This window comes from Puma concolor, chromosome B3 (genome assembly GCF_028749965.1).
Source record: "Puma concolor isolate L17-30 chromosome B3, mPumCon1.1.hap2, whole genome shotgun sequence".
NCBI classification, from domain to species: domain Eukaryota; kingdom Metazoa; phylum Chordata; class Mammalia; order Carnivora; family Felidae; genus Puma; species Puma concolor.
Genome location: NC_141672.1, coordinates 31,315,084 through 31,342,464, shown reverse-complemented (window position 1 = coordinate 31,342,464; position 27,381 = coordinate 31,315,084).

Sequence of the window (27,381 nt, the reverse complement as noted above, 5' to 3'; positions counted from 1 at the left end):
TTATCAAGAGTTTATGATTTCAAGAGTTAATGAGTTCTTTGGAGTCTTGCAACACAATAGATGATAGCTAAGGAGTGATCACGTGGGGTGGTCACATAGGTTTTCCAAGACCCCTGACTCCAGGGGCATAAGTGACTCATGGAGGACACAGGACACCTGAGCACTCATCCATGTTTTGACCGATTCCTGGATGCCTGAGAGGACACGTACACCAGATCACAGTCCTCACTAGAAATCCTGGACCCCAAGCAAAGACGAGACTTAATTCTTCTTTTCTTTCGGAATCTCCTGGATACTCTGTATGCACCTGCACTCTCCGTGTCTTCAGTAAGCTCTGATCTCACTTCCTCCTGCTCACGTTTGATTTCTATCCAGTGTGAAGCCAAACGCCCTCTTGGCTGGTCCCGTGGACCCAGCCAGCCTGCGTCAGAATGACCCCATCTCCACTCTCCAGAGAGGCACTATGGGTCTCCATCTATCAAACTCAGTGTCTAACTAGGTTCTCATGACTCAGCTCCTTCTTGCACAATGATGTTTTAGGAGGCAACGTGGAAGGTAGCAGCCGTTTTTCCTTATGGAAATTCCACATATGGGTTTAAAGTCTTTCCAATTCAAGAGTTATCAGTAAGAACTGTTAAAAAGAGATTTCACTTTCTGAGTGCTGACATGCTACTAGGCCCCATGCTAAGTACTTTACAAATTTTCAATTATATCTTCACAAGCTATCGTATGAAGTAGGGATTATTGCCCCTTTTGACCAAAGAAGAAATTGGAGCTCAGAGAAGTCAGGAATTTGTCCAATGTTACACAAAGGGTCACTGTACATCTCCAAGGGGATGTACAGCCCACAGATAGGTGGTACGCAATCTAATCAGTTGTTCACAGAGTTCACACGTGGTGGTACTGAGAACTGACCCAGAGTAAATACAATGAGACAGGAACACAGGTGAAGGGACTCACAGAGGGGAAAGAGAATGCCAAGGAGGGATTTGAGAGAGACCCCCCAAAGGAAGTGGGAAATGCCACCATCATATGGGAACAACCTTTCCAACATCCTAATTTTGCTTGTCAATCCTACCCTTTGGAAGAGCCGGCTCAGCTATGCACTGGCCTTAAAGACAAGCGACTGGTTGCTTCACCTGTAAGACAGAACCTCGTTAAACTGTTGGTCTTGTTCAATGTCTTTGATCTGACTGATGTGAGAATAGAATTGACTTCCGTGACCTGGTACTTCCACATTGTGTAGACAACGGCATAAACAGCCGACTCTAAGATCTAAAATGTCTAGATCAAGATACGATTAAAAAGAGAATGTTTTGGAGATCATGGGACTTTCCATTTTTATGGTTTGTCCTATTGTCCTACCTGGGTTTGAAAAAGGAATCATTTTCCTAAGGTTTAAAAATAAACAGGTAAATGGAATGGTATCAGAAGCCATAGATGAAGAGTCCCTGGAGAACAGCCTAGCAGGATGTTATCAAGGTGTGGCAGCCTTCCTGAGCATCAGGAAAACTCCACAATATGTCAAAGTGGCTTGCAAACGGAATGAATAGTCTTAGAATTCTAGAATATTAGATCTGGAAGGAATTTTAGAAACCGGGTAGGCCATCTTCCTTATTGCTTTTTAAAAAAAAATTTTTTTTAAGGTTTATTTATTTTTGAGACAGAGAGAGACAGAGCATGAATGGGGGAGGGTCAGAGAGAGAGGGAAACACAGAATCGGAAGCAGGCTCCAGGCTCTGAGCCGTCAGCCCAGAGCCTGATGCGGGGCTTGAACTCACAGACCACCGATCATGACCTGAGCTGAAGTCAGACGCTTAACCAACTGAGCCACCCAGGCACCCCTTCCTCATTTCTTAAATGAGGACCAAATTTAACGACAAGAGAGACAGAGAGAATTACCCAAGGTCACACAGCCAATGATGAAGAAATGTTAGGGTTAGATCTTCCTGAAGGTCTTCCACTGTGCCAGAGCAATGTTTCTGTTGTCCTTGAGGGCTATTTGGGGCTATTTGGGGGTGGGGAGCAGGGGGATGGGGGTAAAATAGTTGATTTATTAATGTCACAAATTCAAAAACATAGTTTTTCTCTAAACTTTTACAATTTATGTCTTACATTTTTATTTATTAAACAGTCTTATTTAATCCAGTTAATCAAATTCTCTTAAAATCTCTTAAACCTTGTTTATAAAGGTCATACATTCCATTTTCATTTTTAAAGGTTATAAATGTCTGAACTAATAAACAATTTTCCCAAGTACTTAACTCTAACAAATCTCATAAACCTAGTAGAATTATTAGCGAGCCGTCAGCACAGAGCCTGATATGGGGCTCGAACTCACGAACCGTGAGATCACAACCTGAGCCAAAGTCGGATGCTTCACTGACTGAGCCACCCAGGGGCCCCAGACATTTTAAACATCCTACGCATCCAATACATACAGACCGTCCCACTGTTCATAAAATCTGTTCTTAAAATTAATAAGAAAGCATCAATTCTACAGAGTTGGCTCTTCCTCGGAGGAAAAAGCGGCCATTAGTCCACCCCAAGGTTGAGGCTGTCATCTCAAGAACTGAAGTTGCTCACAGAGGACCATGAAGAACATGGCCGTGATGACCAGTCGCGAGCTTCAGCCCTTAGGGGAGTCATCCCAGGATGCGCACTACATCTTGAACCCTCTTAAAAGTGTTGCTAATAGCATGTCTTACAGCCCAGTTCCTCTGGTTTAAAAGGGTATATAAGTCTTTTGACTTAAATCTCCACTCCCTTCTCACTCCTTGGATTCTGCTAATCTATTTCCTGCCTGGTTATAGTCTGAAGATTTCCCCTTGTACCTGTTGCCCAGGCCACAACTCTTACAGATATTTAAGTGACATCTCACTTTGTTTGGATATCTCAGAGCTCTGTCCAGTTCTGTGGTCACATAATCCAATGATACCCCAGAGTTCTTTCTAGCACACAGCTTTCTCTGTTGACATGATGGTCTCTGGGCAGTGCCTGGCAACTGCAGCCTTCTCCTCCCTCTTTCCCGGGAAAAATATCCCCCAAATGCTGATTGCGTTCTAGATCTCTGAGACAGGGCCCAATTCTCCCTAGGGGGATAGTTCCCCAGTTGCATATAGCAGCCTTATTATGGCAGTTTTTCTTTCTTTCTTTCTTTCTTTCTTTCTTTCTTTCTTTCTTTCTTTCTTTCTTTCTCTCTTTCTTTTCTTTCTTTCTTTCTTTCTTTCTTTCTTTTTTTTCTTTCTTTCTTTCTTTCTTTTTTACAGCAGTGTTCTTACATGGGAGAAATTTCAATAAAAAGATTTTTTTTTTAATTTTTTAAATCTTTTTTTGAGACAGAGAGAGACAGAGCATGAGCAGGGGAGGGGCAGAGAGAAAGGGAGATACAGAATCTGAAGCAGGCTCCAGGCTCTGAGCTGTCAGCACAGAGCCCGACACAGGGCTCGAACTCATGGACCGCCAGATCATGACCTGAGCCGAAGTCGGCTGCTTAACCGACTGAGCCACCCAGGCGCCCCTTCAGTAAAAAGATTTTTAAGGTAATGAAATTTCTGGTGTCTCTTAACACTTCATATGAATATAAAAGTTGGAGGGTATGTTTGTGTGTTAATAAAATAAAATAAAATAAAATAAAATAAAATAAAACAAAATAAAATAAAATAAGTTATGTGCTGCGCCCAAATTTTACTTAGAAGAGTCCTGGGAGCTCCGAAGTGATTGCAAATTACACTTCAAAGAAATAGAAACTCAGATACAATAGCAAGTCCAAATGGCTTTTGCTCGGGAGTCATGTATTCCATGTATTAAGATGCTGTAAACAGAGAAAACAAAGACGGTTTCAAATAAGAATCCCTGATCAAAACTCACCTTGAATTACAGGTGTCGATTTGCAATTGAGCTGCTTCTCTCACGAGCATATTCCTGGTACAGGGCAGCTGGGAATGAATGCTGAAACAAGGCTCGGAGATGGTGCGTTCATATATACGTGTACTCCTTCACGTGACAAAATGAAACAGAAGTTCCTTTAGCTACTTTGTTTGTTTACAAAAATACTCAGCTGAACTTGACAAAATTTCTGAGTGTGTGCAGCAGACGTTGTAAAGTTGTGCTACTTTGGTAAAACCCAGCCTGTAGATGGGGTTAATTTAGTCCATCAGTATTGGCCCATATGGTGTTCAAAAAAAAAAAAAACAAAAACAAAAAACCAACATTAAAAAATTTTTTTAATGTTTATTCAACGTTTTTTTATTTATTTTTGGGACAGAGAGAGACAGAGCATGAACGGGGGAGGGGCAGAGAGAGGGAGACACAGAATCGGAAACAGGCTCCAGGCTCTGAGCCATCAGCCCAGAGCCCGACGCGGGGCTCGAACTCACGGACCGCGAGATCGTGACCTGGCTGAAGTCGGACGCTTAACCGACTGCGCCACCCAGGCGCCCCTTTAATGTTTATTCAATTCTGAGAGAGAGAGAGAGAGAGAGACAGAGTGTGAGCGGGGGAGGGGCAGACGGAGAGGGAGACACAGAATCGGAAGCAGGCTCCAGGCTCTGAGCTGTCAGGACAGAGCCCCACTCCGGCCTCCAGCTGACAAATCATGAGATCATGACCTGAGCCGAAGTTGGACGCGTAACCCACTGAGCCACCCAGGTGCCCCAAAAGAACCAGCATTTGAGAGTAGGAAGGTAGCACATAAATGTCTGAATTTCTCAACAATACGAATACCTGTCTATACAATCAGTGTTCCCACATGGTGACAATGCTGTCCCCACTAGATGGGGCTTGTACTCTCCAGACCTTCGCAGTCCCTATTGTTCTTCAATTCTACCCGACATTGTGGATTGCTATTCATCCTCACTTTCGCTCTGTTCTTTTTCTTTTTTTAAAAAAAATTTTAAACAGTTTCTTTACTATTTTTGAAAGAAAGAGAGCATGAGCGGGGGCAGAGAGAGAGGGAGACACAGAATCCCACGCAGGCTCCAGGCTCTGAGCTGTCAGCCCAGAGCCCGACATGGGGCTCGAACCCACAAGATGTGAGATCATGACCTGAGCTGAAGTTGGAACCTTAACCGACTGAGCCACCCAGGCACCCCTTTTTCTTATAGTAGCATGACAAAGCAGCAGCAGAATTCTATCAAAATTGAAAAGTAAAAGACAAGGGAGTTGTGTGTTTCAAGATACAAAAGAGAGTATATTTCTATGCAGAAACAAAGACTACTCCTATGTTTCTACCATGCAAAGTTTTCTTAAACCCAGCTTTGTGCATTGACTTGGGGTTCTTGTTGGCACGTGAGTATGCACCCGCCTGTGCTTGGAACTGGATCCTTACATTTGGTGCTCTGACAATAATGGGTGTCAACGTGCTGTAACCTACTGAACCCACTCATAGCATGGAAGGTGGGTGAACCTCGCAAACTTTAGTTTTTTATAATTTTTAAGATCTTATTATTATTTTTTATATGTATAATTTATTGTCAAGTTAGCTAATATACAGTGTGCTCTTGGTTTCGGGGGTAGATTCCCATGATTCATCGCTTACATACAACACCCAGGGCTCATCCCAACAGGTGCCCTCCTCGGTGCCCATCACCCATTTTCCCCTCTCTCAACCCTCAGTTTTTTCTCTGTATTTAAGCGTCTCTCATGGTTTGCCTCCCTCCCTCTCTGTTTGAAACTGTTTTTTCCCTCCTTCCCTTCCTCCATGGTCTTCTGTTAAGCTTCTCAAGTTCCACATATGAGTGAAAACATATGATATCTGTCTTTCTCTGACTGACTTATTTCACTTAGCATAATACCCTCCATGAACCTCACAAACTTTCGTTTCTACTTCTCATGCTCCCTAAAATCTGAGATAAGTGAACGCTCTTTTCTCATGCAACTTTCAATCCAATTGTACTAACCCCACTTTACACAAACATAATTGTCTCCACTGATACCTTTGCTTTTCCAATCTCCCTTGAAATAATTGGGTTATTGCATTAGAAGTGTTCTTGGCGATAGAAGCTAATAGAGATATGTAACACAGAAGACTCAACACTCCCTTAGGAAATTATGGTGGAATAGAGTTGAAAAGGGAAGATATTAAAACCAGGACAATGTTGAATGAGATTGAAAAGGAAACACTGTAATTGAGAGGAGGAAAGAGAAGTTGGTAGGATTTCTTGATTTTAAAATTCATTCTACTAAAAGGATATTGTTGGTTTAGAATAGGCCATGTTCTTAGCTTTGATTAAAAAGTTGGAAGAAGAAATAAATATTTCAGCATCTTGGATGGGCAGAAATAGGGTTGTGGATCACTCATTTCAAAGGGGAAAGAAAAGAAAATGTTTTCTTGCAGTGGTGGAAATCGTGCTGAAGAAGAGGCATATTTTTTCAGATGATGAGCCTGATCTACTTAAATTCAGGGTCTGGAGAAGCATGGAAATATTAAAGTGCTGGGAAGTCATTATGATCATGTCCTCTCTCATATATGAAACTTATTTATGGATAACTATTGCCAATGCAATGAACAAAAAGGATTGACTGCTAAGGTACAGCCCCAAACAACCTTCCTGGAGCTCCTACCCCCAGGTCCTGGCTCACATCTGCTCTGTATAGCTTTTTACCTGACTCTCCAGAGACCTAAGGCAGGTTCCAGGTTGTCTTGGTCACTTACAAATAAGAAAAAAAAAATCTTCTGGTCACCTCAAGTCACAAAATCAGTCTCATCTCAGTAGTTAGGATATTTGGTTCCATGAAATCATCAAAACTCCAACTATGTTTAGAGTTACAGTTTCTTTCCTCCTCGAACTCAGCTCTGCCTTAGGAAAAAGGGGACTGATGGATTCTCCAAGGCCCCTTTCTACATTCTCCCAATGTAGCACTTACGCCAATGCTCCCCACTCTCCTTCCTCAGTTTGCTAACCAGCATCTCTGATAATTCCAGGGCGAAGCAGGGAAGAGGGAAGAGAGGTAAGGTGTTAGGAGAGGTCTTACCTGACAGGTATGGACATGGCTGGCATTAGGGCTGGGATTAGGACATAAAATTTAAGGGCCCTTCCAAATTAATAATAAATATAAATACTATTTAATGGAAAATTCTAAAGAACTAATGCAAAAATCTCTGATGAATAAAATGTCAAATTTTTAAATAAAGACAGGATGGGTGTAAATCAATTACAAAATTATTTCAAACGGTCACTTAGACAAGAGAAATTGTCAAACACAGCACTTCTCTCAGTTGAAAATGACATAAGCAAAGAAGTTGATTTTGAAAATATTATCGATAACTTTATGTCCACAAAAGCCAGGAGATTAAAATGACAGTAAATCTGTTTGGGATATAAATAAAATATTAAAATGTAAAGTAATGTGGCTTCAATACACTTCAATTTTTCAACATTTTTGCAACTATGCTAATGTTCTGGAAAAAAACCCTTACCATTAAAAAGGCACATTAAAAATGTATACAGAGGATATACATCTTTCCTTTATTTACAAAAAAAAATTTTTTGTGCATCATGGATGTTTTAACCTTGATCTTGGGTTTTAGAAATGTTGTATCAACATATTATTCATCTTGATTACTGAGTTTTTGGTGGCCCCTCAAAGTTTGTGCCCACCCGAAGATCCTCCTCGGTCCCCTTACTCTAATCCCAGCCCTGGCTGACACTGGGTTTGAGGGTAGGCTCAACAGGTGTTTAAAGATGACTTTTCACGGGTGGCCCCTTTGCTGCAGGTGCACCTACTCTGTCTGTATACACTCATGATTTCTCCTTTAGTCTTTGGACACCCCACAGGACACTTCTACCCCTCTATGTAGCTCTTTGGCAGGGTCACCAAACACACTTGAACGACTGTCAGGTGCCCATACCTCTCCCAGAAAGCAGGTGCCTTAGACCCACTGTTGGTGGAGAACAGTTATAGCCCAGCCACAGCCCTTCCTCGATGCCACCAGCTCCTGCCTTTAAGGAACCTCTTCCAGGTGTACGTCACTGTATGCCCCGGGGATTCACATCAAATTTCTAAAGTGGTCCCTCTCACCAATCTTGAAGTGAAGGAAAGGCAGCCCTACTTTACCTCCCTAGGGGAAATCCCTCTTACCGTCTTCTGTCTCTAACAACTGTCTCTATCTCTACAAATTCTTAGACTGGAAGGCAGTTGTCCGGTAAGGATTGCAAAACTTTTTTTTTTTTTTTTTTTTAAATAACAGCATTATTTAAATATAATCTGCATACAGTACACTTCGCTCATTTGAAGTATAAACTATGGGACGCCTGGGTGGCTCAGTCGGTTAAGTGTCCTACTTCGGCTCAGGTCATGATCTCACAGCTCATGAGTTCAAGCCCCACTTCGGGCTCTGTGCTGACAGCTCAGAACCTGGAGGCAGCTTCAGATTCTGTGTCTCTGGCTCTCTCTGCCCCTTCCCCGCTCGTTTTCTGCTTCTATCTCTCTCTCTCAAAAATAAATAAGCATTACATTTTGTGAAGTATAAAATTCATTAATTTTTAGTGTATTCATAGAGTTGTGTAACCATCACCACAATCAGTTTTAGGACATTTTGATCAGTCCCAAAGATATCCCATACCCATTAGCAGTCATTCCCCATACCTCTTAGCCCTAGATCAGCACTAATTTACTTTCTGTCTTTATGGGTTTGCCCATTTTGAACACTTCATATAAATGGAATCATCTAATGTGAGGTCTTTTGTGATGGGCTTTCTATAATTAACATAATGTGTTCATCTCTGTTGTAGTATGAATCAGTACTCCATTCCTTTTTATTGCCACATAACATTCCATTGTATAGAGAGGGGTCTTTTCACATTCTTTGCCCATATTATTTATTCCTTTACAATTGTGTTGTAAGAGGTCTTTCTATATTCTGGGTAAAATTCTTTATCAGATACATAATTTGCAAAAAAAATTCTCCCATTCTGTGTGTTGTTTTTTCATTTCTTGATTGTGTCCTTTGATGCAAAGAAGTTTTAAATTTGGATGATGTCCAGCATATTTATTTTTTCCTTTTGTTACTTGTGCCTTTGGTGTCATATCTAAGAAGTCATTTCCTAATAAAAGGTCATGAAGATCTATATCTATGTTTTCTCCTAAGAATTTTAGTTTTAGCTATCTGAATGAGGTCTATGTTGAATTTGGAGTTAATTTTTGTATATGGTGTGAGGTAGGGGTCCAAATTATTAACTTTGTATGTGGATATCTAGTTGTCCCAGTAACATTTATTGAAAGGATTGTTCTTTACTCATTGAATTATCTTGGTACCCTTCGTTAAAATCAATTGATTGTGAATGTAATGGTATATTTTTCAATTCTGTTCTGTTGACTTCTATGTCTATTTTATGTCAGTACTTGACTGTCTTGCTTACTGTAGCGTCATAGTAAAATTTCCAAATTAGGAAACTTCCATAGTTATTCTTCGTTTTCAAGATTGTCTTGTCTATTCTGGGTGTCTCAAGTTTCCACACAAATTTTAGGATCAGCTTGCCAATTTATGTAAAAAAAAAAAAAAAGCCAGCTGGGATTTTGATAAGGATTGCACTGAATTTGTAGATCAATTTGGGAAGCACTGTCATCTGAGCAATATTAAGTCTTATGATCCTTGAACATGGGAAGTCTTCCCATTTATTTACGTCTTCTTTGAATTTCTTTCAATAATATTTTGTTGTTTTAAGAGTATAAATTTTGCAGCCTTTTTGTGAAATTTATTCTTAGGTATTTTATTCTTTTTTTTTTAATGTTTATTTATTTTTGAGAGAGAAACAGAGTGTGAGCAGGGGAAGGGCAGAGAGAGAGCCACACACAGAATCTGAAGCAGGCTCCAGTCTCTGAGCTGTCAGCACAGCCCCACACGGGGCTTGAACCCATGAGCTGTGAGATCATGATCTGAGCTGAAGTCGGACGCTCAACAGACTGAGCCACCCAGGCGCCCCTAGGTATTTTATTCTTTTTGATGCTATTGCAAATGGAATTGTATTTTTAATTTTATTTTTGGATTGTTCAATGCAAGTGTACAGAAATATAAATTGATTTTTAAAAAAATGTTTATTTATTGGGGTACACTCATGTGTTTATCTCTTCTGTTAAAAAATTGTGTTTAATGTTTATTTATTCATTTTGAGGGAGAGAGAGATAGAGCACGAGCAGGAGAGGGGCAGAGAGAGAGAGAGAGAGAGAGAGAGACAGAGAATCACAAGCAGGCTCCATGCTGTCAGTGCAGAGCCAATGCAGGGCTCAAACTCGTGAACTATGAGATCATGACCTGAGCCAAAGTCGAGAGTTGGATGTTTAACTTCCTGAGTCACCCAGGTGTCCCTAGAAATAGAAATTGGTTTTTATATATTGATCTTATATCCTGCAGCTTTGCTGAATTTATTTATTAATTTTAATACTTTTTTTTTAGTGAATTCTTTATGGTTTTCTATACACAAGGTCATCTCATGTCCACATAGAGATAGTTTTACCTATTTCTTTCCAACATGGATTCCTTTTATTTATTTTTCTTGCATAATTGCTCTGGTTATAACCTGTGGTACAATGTTGAATAGTAGTGGCAAAAAAGGACATTCTTATTTTGGTCCTCATTTTAGGAGGAAAGCATTCAGTTTTTCACCCCTCAGTGAGATGTGAACAATTGGTTTTTCACATATTCCATATTTCAGATTAAGGAAATTCCCTTCTAGTTCCAGTTTATTGAGCGTGTTTATCATGAAATATTTTTAAATTTATTCAAATTTTTATTCTGCATCTTTTGAGATGGTCATGTAGTGTTTATCCTTAGTCTATTGATGTGTTGTAGTATATGAACTGATTTTTGGATGTTAAACCAACCTTGAATTTCTGGGATAAATCACACTTGATCATAGTGTATAATCTGTTATATGCTGCTGGATTGGTTTGGTAATATTTTCTTGAGGGTTTTTCTGTCCATATTTATAAGAGATATTGATCTGTAGTTTCTTGTGCTGTATTTATTTGCTTTTGATATTGGGTAATACTAGCCTCAAAGCATGGATTGGGAAGTAGTTTCTCCTCTTCTATATTTTGGAAGAGTTTGAGAAGTATTGGTGTTAATTTTTCCCTAAATGTTTCGTAGAATTCAGCGGTGAGGCTATTTGGGCCTGGAATTTTCTTTGTGGGTAGGTTTTTAAAAATTTTATTACTAATTCAATCTCTTTACTTGTTTCAAGTCTATTTATATTATATTCATATTTTGTTTCTTCTTAAGTTTTAGCAATTTATGTCTTTCTAGAAATTTTCCTATTTGATCTAGGATATCTAATTTGTTGGTAGACAGTTGCTAATAATATTCTCTTATAAACCTTTTTGCTTCTATAATGTTCATAGTAATGTTCCTCTTCATTCCTGATTTTAATAGAGTCTTCTCTCTTTTTTTTTTTTTTTTTTCTATGCCAGTCTAGTGAAAGGTTTGCAATTGTGTTGATCTTCAAAGAACCAAGTTTTGGGCTTATTGATTTTCACTATTGCTTTTCTATTCTCTCTTTTGTTTATTTCTGCTCGAATCTTTACTATATTCTTCCTTCTGCTTACTTTGCATTTAGCTGCTCTTCTTTTTCCATTGTCTTGAGAAGGAAAGCTGTGTCATTGATTTTTAGATCTTTCTTTTTTGTAAAATAAACTTTATCTGTAGAACTGTCCCATATTTATAGAAAAATTGAACAGATAGTACAGAAGTTTCTTAAATATCTCCACCCAGTTTTCCTATTAACATCTTACATTAATAAAATACACTTGTTATAATTAATGATCCATAATGTATATAGTGTAATGATACATAATTAATAATGTATTGATATTGGATCATTAGTAATGTATCAATAATTGTACCTTAAAATTGTACATTAATAATTTATTAATTATTATACATTAATAATTGTCCATTAATAATGTATTGATAATGTTCTTAGTTTATTTATATGTTTAAAATTTCAACCTAATGTCCTCTTTACATTTAAATTTTACTTTACTTAAAAATTTGTAAAGGGGTGCCTGGGTAGCTCAGTTGGTTAAGTGTCTGACTCTTGGTTTCAGCTCAGATCATGATCCTGTGGTTCCAGAGTTCAAGCCCCCATGGACTCCATGGGGTCCTGGACTCCATGCTGACAGTGCAGAGGCTGCTTGGGATTCTCTCTCTTTCTCCCTCTTTCTCTGTCCCTCCCCTGTTCTCGCTCTCTCTCTCAAAATAAATAAATTTAACAAATTAAAATAACATAAAAATTTGTAAAGAAGGCTTACTTTGTTTTAGAGCAGTTTTAGGTTCACAGCAAAATTAAAAGGAACATATAGAAATTTCCCATATACTGCCTCCCCTCACACAGACAGCCTCTTCCATTATCAACATCCTCCACCAGAGTGGCACATTTGTTGCAATTGATGAAACCGCACTGACACATCATAATCACCTAAAGTCCATTGTTTGCGTTAGGGTTCACTCTTGTGTTGTACATTATATGGGTTTAGACAAACATATAATGACGTGTATCTACCATAATAGTGCCAAACAGGATAATTTCACTACTCTAAAAATGCTCTGTGTTCTGCCTATTCCTCCTTCCCACTTCACTCCTAAATCCAGTGACCCCTGAACTTTTTAATGTCTCCACACTTTTGCCTTTTCCAGAATGTCCTACAGTTGGAATCATACAGTGTGTAGACGTTCAGCGAGTTTTCTTCTCACTTAGTAAGATGCACTGAAGTTTTCTCCCTGTCTTTTCATGGCTTGACAGCTTGTTTTTGATGCTGAATGATAGTCCACTGCCTGAATGTGCCACAGTTTACTTATCTTACCCGAAGGATCTCTTGGTGGCCTCCAAGTTTTGGCAGTTATGAATAAAATTACTGTAAACATCTGTTAAGTTTTTTGCGTGTAGTTTTTCATTCCTTTTGGTCAATATCAAGGAGTGTAATTGCTGGATCATATGGTAAGAACATGTTTAGTTTTGTAAGAAACAGCCAAATTGTCCTCCAATGTGGTATCATTTTGCCTTCAGACCAGCAATGAATGAGAGTTCCTGCTGCTCCATAGCCTCACTAGCATTTGGTGTTGCCGGTGTTCTGGATTTTGGCCATTCTAATAGGTATATAGGGGTATCTCTTTGCTGATTTAATTTGCATTTACCTGAGGACATATGATGGGAGCGTCTTGCATATGCTTATTTGCAATCTGTATATCTCCTTTGTTGAGGTAGCTGTTAAGATCTTTGGCCCACTTTTGTTTTAAAGTTTATATCTCTACACCCAATGTGGGGCTCACACAACCCCGAGATCAAGAGTTGCATGCTCTTCTGATTGAGCCAGTCAGGTGGCCCCCGGCCCTGTTTTTAATTGGGTAGTTTGTTTTCTTATTGGTGAGTTTTAAGAGTTCTTTGTATAAACTTTGGATAATAGTCCTTTATTAGACATGTCTTTTGCAGATATTTTCTCCCAGCCTGTGGCTTGTTTTCTCCTCTTAAATTTTTTTTAATGTTTATTTATTTTTGAAGAAAAGAGAGACAGAGTGTGTGTGTGTGTGTGCGGGGGGGGGGGGGGGGGGGGGTTGGGCAGAGAGAGAGGGAGACACAGAATCCGAAGCAGGCTCCAGGCTCTGAGCTGTCGGCACAGAGCCCACAAACCATGAGATCATGACCCGAGCCGAAGTCGGACGCTCAACCGACTGAGCCACCCAGGCGCCCCATTGTCCTCTCCTTCTCTTGACCTAATGTCCTCCTTATGTTCTAGGATCCTATCTGGGATACTATGTTGTATCTGTCGTGTCTCCTTAGGCTCTCCTAGCAACTGACAGTTTCTCACACTTTCCTTCTTGGTGGTGATCTTGACAATTTTGAGGATCCTGTTCAGGCATATTGTAGGATGTCCCTCTGTTGGGACTTGTCTCATGTTTTTCTCTTGACTACACTGGGCTATGGGTTTTTAGGAGGCAAATCAGAGGTAAAGTGTCATTTCCACCATATCCAATTAAGAGTATATACTATTCACATGCTTTATAACTATTGATATTGATCACCCGGATGAGGCAGATTTCCCCACTGTGAAGTTACTCGTTTACCTCCTTCCCACATGGTACTCTTTAGAAGACAGTCACTATATATAACCCACCTTTCAGGAATGGGATTTATGCTCCCCCTCTTCTATTTATTTTTTTTCCCCAAGTTTTTATTTAAATTCCAGTTACTTAACATACGGTGTAATATTACTGTACAGGTGTACGATCTTACTTCAGGTATACAATATGGTGATTCAACACTTCCCTACAGCACCCAGTGCTGTTCACAGCAAGTGCGCCTATTTAACCCATCCCCTCCCCCCCCACCTTCCCTCGGGCAACAACCAGTTTGTTCTCTATAGTTAAGGGTCCGTTTCTTGGTTTGCCTCTTTCCCCTCCCCCATCACCATGGTCACCATTTTGTTTCTTAAAATTTTTTTTTTTAACGTTTTATTTATTTTTGAGACAGAGAGAGACAGAGCACGAATGGGGGAGGGGCAGAGAGAGAGGGAGACACAGAATCGGAAGCAGGCTCCAGGCTCTGAGCCATCAGCCCAGAGCCCGACGCGGGGCTCGAACTCACGGACCGCGAGATCGTGACCTGAGCTGAAGTCGGATGCTTAACCAACTGCGCCACCCAGGCGCCCCCCATTTTGTTTCTTAAATTCCACATAGGAGTGGAATCATAGGGTATTTGTCTTTCTCAGACTGACTGATTTCGCTTAGCATAATACTCCTTAGCTCCATCTCCATCATTGCAAATGGCAAGATCTCATTCTTTTTTATGGCTGAGTAATATTCCATTGCATATACAGACCACATCTTTATCCATTAATCAGTTGATGGACACTTGGGCTTTTCCCATAATTCAGCTATTGTAGATAATGCTGCTATAAAGTCGGGGTGCATGGCGGTACCTGGGTGGCTCAGTCGGTTGAGCTTCCGACTTCAGCTCAGGTCGTGATCTCACAGTTCATGAGTTGGAGCCCCGTGTTGAGCCTTGTGCTGACAGCTCAGAGCCTGAAGCCTCCTTTGGATTCTGTGTCTCCCTCTCTCTCTCTCTACCCCTCCCCTGCTCATGCTCTGTCTCTCAAAAATAAACAAAATTAAAAAAAAATCAGGTGGATGTATCCTTTCGAGTTAGTATTTTTGTATCCTTTGGGTAAATATCTAGTAGCGCAGTTGCTGGATCATAGGGCAGTTCTATTTTTAAGTTAAAAAAAATTTTTAAATGTTTATTTATTTTGGAGAGAGACAGAGACAGAGTGTGAGCAGGGGAGGGGCAGAGAGAGAGGGAGACACAGAATCTGAAGCAGGCTCCAGGCTCTGAACTGTCAGCACATAGTCCAACATGGGGCTTGAACCTACAAACTGCCAGATCATGACCTGAGCCAAAGTCGGACGCTTAACTGACTGAGCCACCCAGGCACCTCTGTTTTTAACTTTTTGACGAACCTCCATACTGTTCTCCAGAGTGGCTGCACATGATCCCTTTTAGAGTGGAGTGTCTGTATACGTTACTTGTATTTTTTTCTACATTTGTCATTTATTAATGGAGATTAAGGAGATTTGTCATTTGTTAAGGATATTTGTCATTGATTAATGTATTCAGTAACTTATTTGTATCAGTAGGACTGATATACATTTATTTTACTCTTTCTTCTTTTTTTAACGTTTATTTATTTTTGAGACAGAGAGAGACAGAGCATGAACGGGGGCGGGGCAGAGAGAGAGGGAGACACAGAATCGGAAGCAGGCTCCAGGCTCCGAGCCATCAGCCCAGAGCCCGACGCGGGGCTCGAACTCATGGATCGCGAGATCGTGACCTGAGTCAAAGTCGGACGCTTAACCAACTGAGCCACCCAGGTGCCCCTACTCTTTATTCTTAAAAAGAAGAATGTAGGTGTTTATAGCTACGAAATTCCTCCGAAGCACTACTTAGCTGCATTCCATATGTACAAAATGGGTTTTTAACCAATTCCTGAGCAAGTCCTTCAGAGCAACTATTTGCTAGTTACGTCTTGGTGCTGAGCCAAAACTGAGACCGAGTGCCATTTCAACATCTTGATACACTCACAACAAGGTTCTTTGGCGCTTTACCAACAAACTCCTTTATTATGAAATGCAATAGACTTGCATTTACTTCACATTTCTGTGATAATACGCAAAGTTCCAGGGCAGGGCTGGGAATTGCCAGAATGAGAAGTTACAATTCTAATGTTCACGTTCAACTACTTTTAGTTTAATTTAAGTATACCCTTGGGCCAGTTTCACAGCTGGAATTTCAGTTAGGCAGAGGAAACAGACCTATCTCTTCTAAATTATCTGGTTAACTTAGACAAGGACATGTGTTTAGATGTAGCGGTATGGAGAGAGGGGATGGAAAATGGAGGCAGGAAATACTTGGCGATAGTTGAGTTTGGCTCATAATCCAGAAGGGAGCCCAGACAGCAACCAAGGGCAAAACTCGCAGGAAGTCACAGCGACTTCAGGAGCACGGTAGTTTGAAACTTCTTATTGGCACAAAACCAAAAAACGTAGCTTATTTGAAGTAGGAGTACTCTGGCCCACTTCCTTGTTTCTTGTCTCTGAAATAAACTGAAGTTGGCCTTTGGCTCCCAGAAGCCTGATATCCCAGGACTGATTCCTGGGGAAGCTGGTTATCTACTGAGGGAAGATACAGCATTTGAGGCTTCCCAGGGCTGTGATACAATCATACCAGCCCCAGTTCTTAACTCTAGCTCTATAACTTGCTCTGTGACCTTGAGTACTCCCCTCAACCTCCCTGACCCTCACTTGCCTCATCTAGAAAATGAGACTGAAAGGGATGGAGAGAATGATTTCTAGAGTCCCTGCCGACTCTAAATCTCTACGATAGATGTCCTGGCTGGTCTTAACTCATCTTGCATTATAAAATGACCCCAAGATAAACAGAGTACTAACCTGGTATTCTCTTCCTCTCTATTTTTTTTTCCCTCTCCCCACCCTTGCTCGTGCCATTCTTCTGTATATTTATCCAAATACCAAACTCTCCCTTAAACTTTACCCTGGGACGGAATTGAAAAAGATGTGCTGCTTCCCTTACATCTATGTTTAATAAGATAGAATGACTGTTTTGATTAGGGAGGGAAGGCCTCTTGAGAGCTCAGCAAAGGAAAATAGTTCTGGAGGGCATGCCCCAATTATGTTTTCATCCGGGGCATTTTCAGTTAACAAAAGATAGTTAACGGTAAAATAGAGGCAAAGCAAATCCATTTGTGCCCATCTGCATTCTCTTCGCCGGACAGATGCCTAATTCTGGAAATATCGTGGCAAAAAAAAAAAAAAAAAAGACTACAAAGAGCGCTGCTGTGATTCCGTTGGTCAACAGCACACTCCATTCTTTTTAATATTTAGAAGGTTGGGGAAGGGTTCAAACATGGCTAGGTTCCAAGGGCCTTGTTTGGCAAAGGCTCAGCGAACTTTTCGTTTGTTTCATTTTGCAAAACCCACTGACATAGCTTCTCCGGCTGAAAACATTTCAAAGCAGGGGGAGAGGAAGAAAGAGGAATAATGTCAGGGATATAGGTCCAGCAATCTGGTTTAGGTCAGAGAAGGCCTAGAGGCAGTAAGAAGAGCACTGGATTCAGAGTCAAAGGCTGGTTCCCAGGCTGCCTACACCCTCAGACTCTGAGCCTCTTCAACCAAAGCACAGAACTACAGCTAATACTTGCCTCACGGGATGACCAACAAAAGATGTGTTAAAGTGCTCTGAAAACCGCAGCAACCTCTGTTGGCCGTTGTCGCGAGGAGGCCATGCTCCGTAGAAACAGAGGTGTATTTTAAACAAAGCAGGGATGGCTGTGAGGGGGCTGTATTTGAGGATGGCGAAGGCTGTGGGGATTTGTACCCCATCCCTTTCACAAGTGTCTCTTCCTGCAGAGACAGACTCGTAACCAGTGAGGCAGGGCCCCACGGGCCCTTACCAAAGGGAGGTCAGGGGAACCAGCCTTAGGGACTCAGGCAGGGGAGTTACTAGAAGACTTTGTGATGCTGCAGGGAAAGGCTAGCACACCCCAGTGGCTCAGGGAAGGGCGGCAGTCCACCTGCTAAGGGCCCAGCTTACCTCTCCTTCCTAGCTAGGATGCACACTGTACTTGGGGGGATGGTTAAGCCTTCCCTCTCTGAAGGGTTCAGGTAAGCATGCCAAAGAGCTATAGAGTCAAGGTCTAGGAGTTGTCATTCCTTTCAGCAGCTCATTGTTTTCTACTCTCTGATGCTCTTGTCCTTTAGAGTGTTTTTTTCCTGCCAGCTCCATTGCCCTCTCTACCCCCTCTGCGTCCTTCCCTTGGCTTTTCTCTGTCTCTGTCTGTCTCTCTTTCTCACACACACACCCCACTGCCATTTCCCAATCTTCCCTCTCTGGTAGTTTTCCAACCCTCCTAGAGATATTCATTCCTTCCTATATAATAGAGAAGTCCTGACCCCATATGCTGTGTCTTGGGAAACTCTGGTCACTTGAGTTTCAATAGGACAGTAATGGAGGGTTTGCTTTGCTGACTCTAAGTAGTGTGTAGTAGGTGGGAGTGGCAGAGGAATAGCCTGGTTATGGAAAGAAGATGGGATATGACACGCTTTTCTAATCCAGTTCAGGTTAGGTGCTCCACCAGCCAAAGACGGGTTGAGTTGCCTCCTAAATTAACCTACAAGGAGACTCATCTTGTGTGTTTCCAGACAAAAGTATGGAAAATCCTGTGTGTGTGTGTGTGTGTGTGTGTGTGTGTGTGTGTGTGTGTCTGGTGGGGGTGGAGTGAAGAGGGATCTTAATAGCATTCTGTTTTTAAGTAGGATAATTTTTAAAATTTAATTTCGTAACTGTCAACTGGGAGCATGGACAGATAGTTAAAACTCACTTAAAGTATAAGCTTTAGTGTCCACACGACAATGAGGGACCTTCAGAACAAACTGAAGTAAATGATAATTCAGTAGATTTGGTGTGGTCTTGAGGCTCCATAATAAATCTCCATAATGAATAGTAGAAACAGCATTACCTAATCCATCACATTTCTCATTGAAAATTTCATTAACTTGACCAAAAGAAGTTTGCAAATCAAAACATTTTCACCCATACATCATGTAGAATGGAGCAAACCAAACACAGTGACATGTCAAACTCATTAATGGTTTTAGTCCAATCAGAAGCAAAAATGGGGTTGAATTTAGTCTCTCAATCAGAGCTCAGACGTGTCTTTGGCACATGTAACAATGCATCATCTCAGCTTGGCTGTCTCTTCTTCAGCCGAAACACATTCGGTCAGATCTATAACATGGGTCTTGACCAAGTTGTCCCCTATGAAGTGATTCTGAAATCCTGAAGGAAGCTTTAAGCCCTTTTTATTTGCTTTCCGTTGTATTATTTCTCACCCTGACATCTTTGTGTTGCCCACAGAATTTCTGAAACTCATTCAAAATTGCATGATCGGTTTTTACATGTCACTGCAGTAATGGTTCTTTATGGATCAGTTTTGTCACGCAAGAGTTTTGTCATATCAAAGTTTATGCTCATTTGCACCTTGGCAATTTTAAAGCCAAAGTTTATAATAGGCATCTAAGTGCATCCTACACTGCCCACAGCTTACTTGTTATGGTTTTGGAAGTACCATCGTTTTTATAAGAGGGCACCTAAGAGGTAATGAGCATGCATCCAGGCAGCATAAGCATAGGCCCATGCACGCACGTGGGCAATGCTCAGAAGCAGCCCACACCAAAGCCATGGCCATGTACCAACAGTCACACCACATTATTTAGATCACCTTACCTCAAAGGTATATATACACAGACGTGTGCAAAGAGATACTATTTGGAATTGGTTCAGGTGATTGTGGAGGTTGAGAAGTCCCACAACCTGTGGCCAGTAAGCTGAAGGCCTCGGAAAGCCAATGGTGTAGTTCCAGTCCCAACCCAAAGTCCTGAGCGGATGTAGATCCTGGCCTGAGTCCAAAGGCCTAAGAACCAAGAGTGCTGATGTCCTGGCTGAGGCACAGAGCAAGCTCCTCTTTCCTTGTGCTTTTTTTGTGCTCTTCAGACCTTCAGTGGATTGAAGGGCGTCCACCTGCCTTGGTGAGGATGTTTTCTTTACCCAATCTACATATTGAAAATGTTAATTAATATCTTCTGGAAACACCCTCACAGACACACCCAGAAATAATGTTTTGTCAGCTATCTGGGCATCCCTTAGCCCCATCAAGTTGACATATAAAATTGACCGTCATAGAGTCTGAGTCTTGACCTTCTCCGTGGGCATCAGTGCTTTCACTTTGCTCACTGGTAAAAATAGTATATAAACTATTTTTGAACACTGACTTTTCTTTTTTTTTTTGAGAGAGAGAAAGAGAGTGTGAGGTGGGGACAGGGGCAGAGGGAGAATCCCAAGCAGGCTCCACACTTAGCAGGGAGCCGGACCCAGGGCTCAATCCCATGATGCTAGGATCATGACCTGAGCTGAAATCAAGAGTCAGTCGCTCACCCGACTGGGCCAGCCAGGCGCCCCGAACACTGACTTCTTTAGAGAAAGTTGAAAGCTTGTGCCACACAGAGCTGTGTGCTCTCTCGGCTGGGACAAGGTGCTCATTAAAATTCTCAGGCAAAGAATTAAACTGTTGTTTGTCTTTGTGGAGAAAACGTTAGACCTTGTGGCAGAGGTAAAAGCACGCAGAGGAGAATGATTTCAATGTTGACCTTGACGATAAAAAGTGACTCACAAGGTTGCCTTTTTGCAGCAGATATTCTTTTCAAGATTGAACATTCTCATTCAACACAGGCAAAAATAAATTTTTAATTGCACTTGACTTGATCACAAATAAAACTGAAGTTTGAGAACTGGATAAAGGCAGCTGATTGTGAGGACAGTGAGTCATTCCAGAGTCTCTATTTACCTGCCTCCAAAATTGGCAACATAAGGAACATTAGTGGTCCTCTTTTATCATGGAAAAAGCCACTTAATGAAGAGCCAGAGGGGGGCTCCTTCAGGACCTCAAGTGACAAGGGCAACTTGACCTCTTAACAAATACACTTGTTGACTTTACATCGAGTTTCAGCAACCTGAAAACCCTGGGCTGCAGACCTCTTAGGTATACTTCCGGCATCTCCGCTCAGTAGTTACTGGGATGTTTATTTAGGCTGCAGAAGAACAAAGTTGTAGCCATCATATTTACGTAAATCTGTCTGTGTTTGTAAATATTATGACACCAAGACGAGGAAGAGACATCTCAGTATCTTACATCGTCTTCCATGCTTTTCTTTACATCTCAGATGTAAGATACTGAGAGAATCCCAAGCAGGCTCTGCACTGTGAGCAAATCGTGAGATCATGACCTGAGCCAAGATCAAGAGTTGGACGCTCATCCAGCTGAGCCACCCAGGTGCCCCTCAGGTATGGTTTAAAGGATCCCAAGGTTGTGGGATGGAACCCTGCATTGGTCTCTGTGCTGAGCATGCAGCCTGCTTGGGATTCTCCCTCTCTCTCCCTCTGCCCATCTCCCCACCCACTCTCTCTCTAAAAAAAAAAAAAAAAGAAAAAGCATGGAAGATGAAAAGAAAAAGGCTCACTCTGGTTGCTGGGGGTCAAGAGTGGAGGAAGGTAGGCTAGATGGAAGGCTTTCATAGTGGTCTGCCTGAGCAGTTGTGGCAGCTTGAATGGCCAAGGTGACAGAAGTCAAAGACTGAGGTCAGGATGCATTCTGAAGGCACACCAAAGTGATTCTGCCCGCAGATGAGTTGTTGGGGGTGTAGGAGGGAGAAAGCGGAAGTTGGTTCCCAGGTGGGGGGCTGGGCCGCTAGACGAATGGAAACGCTGTTACCTACGTGCGGAAGCTCTGCAGAGGAGCAGGCTGGGGAAGGGGTTCTGTTTTGACAGCTTTATGTTCGACGCGTCTGGCAGGTGCACCCCCAGCCATCACGTCGGGGTGGTGGAGGATGTGTGGTCTGGAGCCCTGGGGAAAAGTCAGGTGCTCCCTGCAGTTGAACTTACCCCCTCGATCCTGGTCATTCACTAGTAGATAAACTGGGACCACGGCCGAGGGTTCCTGCCTCTTCCCCTTGGCAGTGACTGACCTCCCAGCACACGGACTGGAGAAGGCGTATGTGGTTTCCCCGGTGTGGCCTGCTGAGGGACGCCTGACCTCCCCGTGCCGTTCACGTCTCCACCGAAGAAAATTTCAAGGCAGAGGGTATGGCTCCCAGAGCTCTGGAAGGAGGGCTCGATGGCCACAGCTGCAAGAGGTTTTAGTCAACTCACAACATGCTCGATGACTTCTCCACCTCCACTCTGTCTTCAGTCTGTGTTGTAGTAACAGTGAATACTTTGTAATGCTCACCGGAGCCAGGAGCTCTTCTAAACCCATCCCCCTTCATCCTCACAATCCCACGTGGGAGGTGCTCTTTTTATCCCATTTCACGGCACAGTGGGGCCCAGAGAGGGTGTGGAACACATGGCCGCCAGGCTGGCCTGCCCTCTGTCCTGCCAGCTCCGGTGAGGTCCCCCTTCCTTGGACCCGCTGTCACCCTAGCCCCCTTCACCTTCCCTGCTGAAGCCTGGAGAAGGTGATGGGCTTTCTGCCCAGCGCCCAGGGCCTGATTATTCTCCTCGCACCCCCAGAGAGCTGACGGGCCACAGGCTCTGCCCTCTGCTGTGGGGTCTTTGGCACAGACTGGCCTAGATTAGGTGAGCCCCACTTCTCTGCTTGACCTCTGAAGCATCCCGAGCAATCAATCCCCCATGAGTTTACCAAGCGTGACTAAAGAAGTTCCATATACAGGAAGAGAAGGCCTCTGGGTTCTTCGTTCTGCTTTGAATACACCATGGGGATGGGCCAGTGCAGGAGCTTCCTGGCTGACCCTTGGGGTTCTGTGCTACTTGGTCACATCTCCTTCTGGGTCTCGCAGGAGCTTTAAAATTTTCTTTCATATATCCTTGTATGCTTTTTGTTAAGCTTCATGTTTGATAGTTTATCTTATTGTTATTTAAATTTAAAAATTTCCCACTCTACTAATTAGTTGCTATTTATATATAGGTGAAAACTACTGATTTTGTTTCTTTTTAAAATTTCTTTTTAAGAGAGAGAGAGAGAGCGCGCATGAGTGGGGAGAGGGTTCAGAGAGAGAGAGAGAATCTTAAGCAGGCTCTACACTCAGTGCAGAGCCCAACATGGGGCTTGATCCCACAACCCTGGGATCATGACCTGAGCTGAAATCAAGAGTCAGAGGCTCAACTCACTGGGCCACCCAGGCACCCTGAATACTACTGATTTTGTATATTTATTTTGTATCCCATCAGGGCACTGAACTCTCACCACTGGCAGTAAATTTTCAGCTGGTTTTCGTGGGTTGTGCCGATAAAGAGTAACGTCTTCAGATAATGAGAATTTTAGCCTCTCATTTTAAATTGTTTACACTTTTAATTTCCTACTCTCATCTGACTGTGTTGGCTAGTACCTCCAGGTTGATGTTAAATAATGGTGGAAGAGAGCACACTGATTTCTTGACGTTAGGGAGACGGCCTCTCCTAGCTCCCTATTAACCACACGTCAGGCGTGAAGTAGATACATCGTGTAGAGAAGGATCCATATAGTGCTACTTTTTTGTGCAAGTTTTGATCAAGGTGGTTTACCGATTTTGTCAAATGCTGTTTCAGGTCTCTGCACATGATTACTGGATTTTCTCTTTAGAGTTATTAATATGATAAATTATCTTAATCGTTTCTTTAATATTGAATTACCTGGGAATTCCAGGAATAAACTCCATGTGGTCATGATGTATTAGTTTTAAATGAGCTGTTAAATTCACAAAAGATACCCATACATGAGCTTGTTCTATAGTTGGTTTGTTTTGTACAAGCTTTGACAGGTTTTATCACTATTATACTGACTTCATAAAAGGCATTCGAGCATTTTCCTTCTTTTTGCATGCTCTGAAACAGTTTGCATTAGACTGATCTGTTCTTTGAGGGCTTGGTAGAATTCCTCTGTGGAACTTTCTGATGCCATCTTGGGGGGTCACTTCTTTGACAACTTTCTCTCCTTTTCCTATGTGATAAGCCTGTTCTCTTCCTTCTGGGTTGGTTTCATTGGTTATATTTTCCTAGAAATTTGTCCATTTCATTCATATTGACGTGTTGTAATTCTCTTAATTTCCTCTGTATCTATGGTTATCGTCCTCTTACCGTTTATCTTTCTGTGTCTTTGTATTTTTGCCTTCTCTCTCCTGACTGGGCTGCCAGTGGTTTGTTGGGAGTTGGATTCCCAGGGTAGTGAAATATGAGGAGAGTTGAGGGTACAAGATGTTTATCAGGGAGGGGCCCTTGGGTGGCTCAGCTGGTTAAGAGTCTGACTCTTGATTTTGGCCCAGGTCACAATCTCACTGTTTGTGAGTTCAAGCCTCTCATCGGGCTGTGCTAGCAGCATGGAGCCTGCTTGAGATTCTCTCTCTCCCTCTCTCTCTGCCCCTCCCCCACCCACTCTCACTCTCTCTCTGCCCCTCCCCCACCCACACTCTCTCTCTTTAAAAAAAAAAAATGTTTATCAGGGAATGCCCCTGGAATCAACACCTATGGAAGGGAGGGGAAGGAAGTGGAAGGGGCAAAGGAGAAGTGAGGCAGGTCTACTGACAACCTCTGCTGACTTCTTAGCCAGCTCTGGAGCTAGAACATTCTTTCAGAGTTGTTCCCTATTGGGCTGGATGGCCAGGCCTCTATTCCTGCTTCGAACAGATAGTAGGTATGGATCATTCCAGAAGAGGTGTCCCTCGAGTGAAGGTGGCTCCCTACAGCTGAGGCCATCCCCAAAGTTGCTGACAGCTGAAGAGACAAGTCTTTCAAGAAGAGAGAATTGGGGTGGCACATCTCCATGTCCCCCACATGGGTTATTGATGTTTTACTTCTTGAAGACTCTACTTTTTGATGTATTTATTGCCTCTGCTGTTTCTCCCCCAACATATTAATTTCTGCATTTATCTGTATTAATTTCTCCTCTCTTCTTTTAGCTTATTTTCTTATTTATTTCTTGACTTTTTGAGTCAGATGCCTAATTCATATGCTCTTTTTTCTTTCATGTTGATCTTTTGAAGCATTTTTGAGGTTTCATATATTCCTCTGGGTGTGACTAGTTGTTTTCTGTGGGTTCCGATACATCTTTGTTATTCTTTCTTTTCCCTTCTAGGAACTTAAACATTTCTGTCTGTATTTCCTTTTGGATCCTAAAGTTGGTTAAGAGTGTTTAAAACTTGCAGACGGAAGGAACTTTGTTTTCTGATGGTTTTTCGTTTCTAATTTTATTAGAATATTATTAATTTCTAATATTTATTTATTAGAACATGTTGCCTGTGTTCTTTGTGCTAGAAACACTAAGGTTTCTAAGGTTTTCTTCGCAGATTTAATATATGGTCAGTTTTTATCAAAGTTCCATAGGTGCTTGAAGAGAAGGTACAGGATATCCAGTTTGATGTGTATCAATTTAGACAGACCCTATTAATTATTCAGGTGTTCTATATCTCATTTGTTCTTTGTTCCACCAAATGGCTTTTGGCCAAAATTCTAGCTTAGCTTATATTTAAGACTGTGACTGCAGCAGCATTCTTGCACAGAGAGTCGTGACACCGAGGCTTTTTAATTTCTAAGAAGCAATTTTATTCGTGCCCGCACCGCTCAGTTGGGTTGTACCCAAAGAACTGAGTGCCGAACGTCACATGCGTAGTTTTTTTTATACATTTTCTATTTCTTTGTCATCCATATATGGTAGCACACATACATATGCAGTTGATTAAGTCGTCTCAGTTTACAAGGTCATGGTCGGGTAGGTGCATAGCCAGGTTACCTTGAAGTTTTCTCTCCTTTTTTTTCTCTCTCCTTGGGGTGGGGGGACCCTACCAATGACCTCTGCTTTTTTGTTTGCTTGCTTTAGTCTAGTATGTCTTAGCACAAATTTCCATTTCCAACTTCGCTGTCTACGTTTATATTTTTTTCAGGTGTAGACTGTCTGTGTTGCCGAGAGGTAGTTTTTGCTTTGTGATCTGATCTGAAAATCTTTTTATTTTAATAGATAAGTTAAGCCGCTTATATTAATTGATGGGACAGATGTATTTGGTTTCAGTGCTATCATTTTAATTTATATTATGTTTTCTGAATTTGGAGAAGTTCTGGGGCGCCTGGGTGGCTCAGTCGGGTAAACGTCCCACTTTGGCTCAGGTCATGATCTCACGGTTCGTGAGTTTGAGCCCCGCTTCGGGCTCTGTGCTGAGGATCAGAGCCTGGAGCCTGCTTCGGATTCTGTGTCTCCCTCGCTCTCTGCCCCTCCCCCACTCATGGTTTGTCTGTCTCTCTCTCTCTGTCTCTCTCTCAAAAATTAATAAGCATTAAAAATTTTTTTTAGAAAAGTTCTTATTTTGTGTTGTTTTAACCATAGGGTCTTTTTTTTCTTTTTATTGGGTCTCTGGGCAGTCCTTCTACTATTTAGAAAGGTATCTATTTTTGTTTGTTAATAGATAATAATTTATAATATAATTGCATTTAATGCCCTTAGTCCTGTTTCTTTAGAAAATATCTGTTAATTCCTTACTAAGACAAATGATGAAGTGAACATCCTTCTTTTTACTTCTGGCCCCTCTTTCCTCCACTACCTGATTTTTGACAGTGTTCTCTTTCTTAGTATTTCTTTGGGACTGTAACTTACACTTTGATTGCTCATTTTTAAATTTTTTTTTTTCAACGTTTATTTATTTTTCGGACAGAGAGAGACAGAGCATGAACGGGTGAGGGGCAGAGAGAGAGGGAGACACAGAATCGGAAACAGGCTCCAGGCTCTGAGCCATCAGCCCAGAGCCCGACGCGGGGCTCGAACTCACGGACCGCAAGATCGTGACCTGGCTGAAGTCGGACGCTTAACCGACTGCGCCACCCAGGCGCCCCATGATTGCTCATTAATTTAAGTTTTAAACAGTATCTCTGGCTCCCATTTTTATAGATGAGATCATCTGTGAACTTACTCTACCATCCCTAATAAGCTTCCCCTCCCTCTCTCCCATTTTTTATTGTATAGTTTTTTTTTAATTTTTAAAAAATGTTTATTTATTTCTGAGACAGAGAGAGACAGAGCATGAGTGTGGGAGGGGGCAGAGAGAGAGGGACACAGAATCTGAAGCAGGCTCCAGGCTCCAAGCTGCCAGCACAGAGCCAGACGCGGGGCTCGAACTCACAGACCGCGAGATCATGACCTGAGCCGAAGCTGGACTCTCAACAGACTGAGCCACCCAGGCGCCCTATTGTATAGTTTTTACAGTGACAAGAATAACAGTGCCCCTGACATGGTGTGCCATTGCAATACACAAATTTAAGATGCAGGAAAGAGCCCTTGAAT